Raw genomic sequence first — 5,005 nt, forward strand, 5'->3', positions numbered from 1 at the left:
TCCTAAATTGGGTCGTGACACAAGGTAACAAAGTCAGTTATGCAGATTAAAAATCAAAGCAAAGGCCAAACAAACACTTCAACCGAAAAACATCACAAGTGAATAGCAGTCATTCAAGAAAGCCAATTTATACATTTACTCAACAGGATCTTTGACCACTTCATCCTTCAAATCTTCACGAACAACGGGGCTTGAGACCTCCTACATAAAAAGAAAAAGAAAAAAGAGAGAGAGGAACTTATATTAAGCCGTACTTTTAGTATTAATTAGCTGGAAAAAGAAAAAAAAGAACATGATGTTTTTGGGGGGAGGAGAGGGAGCAACAGAGCATATGTGGTAATTTGAAACAGAATTTGCAGCTGATGAATCCATTTTCCAATGAGAGTTGTTTGAAATTTTGGGTTGTTCCAACTTTTTTACAGCAGATGTGCAAGAACTAAGGCTGACCTCTATAGTGGCATTCTCTGAATATTCCAGGTGTTAAACGAAGACACTTCCAAGAAAACACTGATGACAAACCTAGTTTAATCCCAAATTGAACATGAACATAAATAGAATGGGATTGGGAGCGGAGTGTCTATAAGCATCAAGTAGAGTTAAGAGGCACTTGTGTTTCTATAAGTACGTTAAATAGTTATTAGTTGCACATGGAAACCAAAAAAAAAAGGGAACAAGTTAATAATGAAATCCCCACTTACCGCATATAGAAAAGGAAAAGAATTAAAGGACTTAAATTTGTCTCCTATTTATTTTCGTGCAAAATCTGTTTAATTTGACTTATTAAGATAGTGGTTTCAGACTTGGAGCCAATAAATAATAATTATTAACTAACATTAAGCATTAATTATTTTTACAAATTTATGTTAAGCAAGTTATTTTAACTTCACAAGCAAAAAAGAAACAAAAAAGGGAACAAGTTAATGAAATCCCCATGACCACATACAAAAAAGGAAAAGAATTAAAGGACTTAAGTCTCCTATTCAGTTTCGTGCAAAATCTATATTATATTAAAAGGAGGGTAGTCTAACGTGATATCAAGCCAAGAGACTTATTGAAAACAAGCTACTTGAAATTAATAAATAATGTTTTTTTTTATTCTATTTGTGTTATTAATTGCAAATCAAATATTACCATAAAGATATTATTCCTTCTAATACTAAATTATGAATAGATATTACAGCATCAATTATTTTTCCAAATTTACGTTAAGCAATTTATTAGTTTCACAAGGAAACAAAAAAAAAAGGGAACAAGTTAATAATGAAATCCCCAGTGACGGCATACTGAGAGAGGAAAAGAATTGAAGGACTTAAATCTGTCTCCTATTTAGTTTGTGCAAAATCTATTTAATTTTACTTATTAAGATAGTGGTTATGGACTTGGACCCAAAATAATGATACGGTGTTGCACTCATCAATATACCAACCATGCAAAGGTGTAATTATATTAGCCGCGCTTAGCAGTTGTCGACAAGTGCATCAAAAACAGCTACGTTAATAATCGCGCTAGTCATACAAAATTTTCACTGGCAATAATTACGTAAGCAAGTAAATGTCATCATAGTAAACAACATCATACTCCATGGTACTCCCTCCCTCTCATATTAGTTGTCCATTTTCCCTTTACTCGCTCCTTAAGAAATCATGAATAAAAGTATAATTTTACTACATTACCCTTCTCTCTCCAATAAATTGCACTCTAGTCAATATTGGTTACTTTTAAAACAATTAATGCTAAGGACAAGATAGGAAAAATTTAATTAATTCCATTATATTTTTGCTTTTATAAGTTCTGAAAGGCTACTGGATGTACATACTACTCTAATAATGTCAAACCAAGAAACTTTGTATGCTCAAAATGTTCTAGTCTTCTTCGCTCCTCTTTTTCTCTCCCTTGTTCTATTCTGTTTCAGTAACTTCTGCAATTGATTAAATATTATACTCTTACTACTAGGCTTTGCTAATTTGTTTCACTGGAACTTTGCATACTCCTAATATGCTTGCTGCAACTTAACACAGTTAATGGGGTAAACAAATATGGTAAGTTCTTTTAATGTAAGTATTACAAATACGATATATTTTTAACTAGTGGATGCCAAAAATCCTCACGAGATACCATTTTTTCAGCCAACTATTTTATTTCCAAGTCCATGGAGTTCTTCAAGGCAACATTACCCCTTTCAAGCTTCTGGTCTTCCACTCTCGCATAAACAGAAACTTTTGGATTCCCACCTTGACCTACTTAAACGAAAGTTTGAGAAGATATGACTTCGTTCTCGTACTGACCAGAATCAGCAATGCCTATTGCAACATCTTTTCTGTTAATAATCAAATAATCGATACCATTAATAAATTAGCGATGTAGTCCGATCGTAACAAGTTCTGTCCTGAACCGGAATTGATCCCCAATTTCAACTCCATGAACATGTCCAAAGGTCTACTCACAATTTACCCACTTTTCCTGATTATTCAAACTCATTGTTTCTTCTATATCGATACTTCTTTTAGACTGTCCTTCATGTTTCTGTGCTTTATATTCTCGCAAACATTTAGAATATAGGTCATCAAAAAGTTTCAGAGTCTCTCTAACTTCTTTCACTTTCTGAATATGTCCATATTTAGTTAATGATCCATGACCAAAAACACCACACAAACGTTATCAGAGTGAAAGATTCAAGGAATTTTACTGTCATGTGTGGTATTTCTGGTCATGACGGCAAAATTCCTTGAATCTTCTTGAGAAACTCCGTCATGTGTGGTGTTCCTGGTCATGCATCGTTAAATGAATATGAACATATTCAGAAAGTGAAAGAAGTTAGAGAGACTATAAAACTTTTGATGACTTATATATGCTAAACATTTGTGAGAAGATAAAAGGAGAGAAACATGAAGGACAATCTAAAAGAAGTATCCATATAGAGACAGCAATGAGTTTGCAAATCAGAGAAAGTGGGTAAATTGTGAGTGGACCTTTGGACATGTTCCAACTGAAATTGGGGATCAATTCCAGTTCAGGTAGAACTTGTTATGATTGGACTACATCGCCAATTTATTAAGGGGATCAATTATGTGAATGTTACTAGAAAAGATGTTGCATCTAGAATTGTTGATTCTTGTCGGTACGAGAACGAGGCCATACCTTCTCAAACTTAAGTTTCTATTAATGCGAGATTGGAAGAACAGAAGCTTGAAAGGTGTAATGTTGCCTTGAAGTACTCCATGGACTTAGGATATCCCCTGAGGGTTATTTGTGGTCGACAAAGAGTGAATGCTGAAAATAGTTATATAAGATACATTTACGATGGGCTGTACACTGTGACTAAGTGTTGGCAAAAACTGAGGTCCAACTGGAAAACTTGTTTTCATGTTTGAACTGAAAAGAAACCTTGGCCAACCAAAACTTACTCGTGAACTAGTGTCACAACCAGCAAATTTAGAAAAGGTAAATCATTTTCATGAAATGTTAACAAGGTAACAAAATTAGTTATGCAGATTAAAAATCAAAGCAAAGGCCAAACAGACACTTCAACCGAAAAACATCACAAGTGAATAGCAGTTATTCAAGAAAGCCAGTTTATACACTTACTCAACAGGATCTTTGACCACTTCCTCCTTCAAATCTTCATGAATAAGGGGGCTTGAGACCTCCTACATAAAAAGAAAAGGAAAAAAGAGAGAGAGGAACTTAGATTAAGCCGTAAATTTTAGTATCAATTAGACCGAAAAAAAAAAAAAAGGACCTGATGTTTTTGAGGAGGAGGAGAGGAAGTAGCTGAGGATATGTAGTAATTTGAAACAAAATCTGCAGCTGATGAATCCATTTTCAGTCAGAGTTGTTCGCAATTTTGGGTTGTGCCAACTTTTTTACAACAGCTGTGCAAGGACTAAGGCTGACTTATATAATGGCATTCTCTGAATATGCCAGGTGTTATACGGCGACACTTCCAAGAAAATACTGATGACAAACCTAGTTTAATCCCTAATTGAACATGAACATAAATAGAAGGGGAGTGGGAGCGGAGTTTCTATAAGCATCAAGTAGAGTTAAGAGGCACTTGAGTTCTATAAGTACGTTAAAATAGTTAGTAGTTTCACAAGGAAACAAAAAAAAGGGAAGAAGCTAATAATGAAATCCCCACTAACTGCATACAGAAAAAGAAAAAGAATTAAAGGACTTAAATTTGTCTCCTATTTAGTTTCGTGTAAAATCTGTATAATTTTATTTATTAAGAAAATAGTTATGGACTTGGATCCAATAAATAATAATTATTAATTAACACTAGGCACTAATTATTTTGCCAAATTTACGTTAACCATGTTAACTTCACAATCAACAGAGAAATAAAAAGGGAACAACTTAATAATGAAATCGTCATGACCGCATACAGGAAAGGAAAAGAATTAAAGGACTTAAGTCTCCTATTTAGTTAACTAGTTTCATGCAAAATCTATATTATATTAAAGGGAGAGTAGTCTAGCGTGATATTAAGCCAAGTGACATATTGAAAACAAGCCACTTGAAATTAATAAATAATGTTTTTGTTGGATTCTATTATTATTATTAATTGCAAATCAAATAATACCATCAAGATATTATCCCTTCTATTACCAAATTATGAATAGATATTACAACATCAGTTATTTTTCCAAATATTCGTTAAGCATTTTATTAGTTTCACTAGGGAAAAAAAAAAAAAAAGGGGGGGAACAAGTTAATAACGAAATCCCCAGTGACGGAATACTGAAAAAGGAAAAGAATTAAAGGACTTAAATTTTTCTCCTATTTAGTTTCGTGCAAAATCTATTTAATTTTACTTATTAAGATAGTGGTTATGGACTTGGACCCAAAATAATGATACGGTGTTGCACTCATCAATTTACCTACCAAGCAAAGGTGTAATTATATTAGCCGCACTTAGCAGTTGTCGACAAGTACATTAAAAAAAGCGACACTAGCAGTCCCGTTTGTCATACAAAATTTTCACTGGTGATGATTACGTAAACAG

General features: G+C 33.4%; 1 long non-coding RNA gene across 1 annotated transcript; it reads right to left on the reverse strand.

Annotated features, from left to right (window-relative positions):
• Positions 1-34: 34 nt before the first annotated feature.
• Positions 35-4,021, reverse strand: LOC132045831 (uncharacterized). The gene is made up of 3 exons (XR_009412533.1): positions 3,740-4,021; positions 3,586-3,647; positions 35-201 (listed from the first exon to the last, which is right to left on the reverse strand). It is a non-coding gene; the product is annotated as an uncharacterized LOC132045831 (long non-coding RNA).
• Positions 4,022-5,005: the final 984 nt, after the last annotated feature.

The sequence above is a fragment of the Lycium ferocissimum genome, unplaced genomic scaffold (assembly GCF_029784015.1).
Source record: "Lycium ferocissimum isolate CSIRO_LF1 unplaced genomic scaffold, AGI_CSIRO_Lferr_CH_V1 ctg8146, whole genome shotgun sequence".
NCBI lineage: Eukaryota > Viridiplantae > Streptophyta > Magnoliopsida > Solanales > Solanaceae > Lycium > Lycium ferocissimum.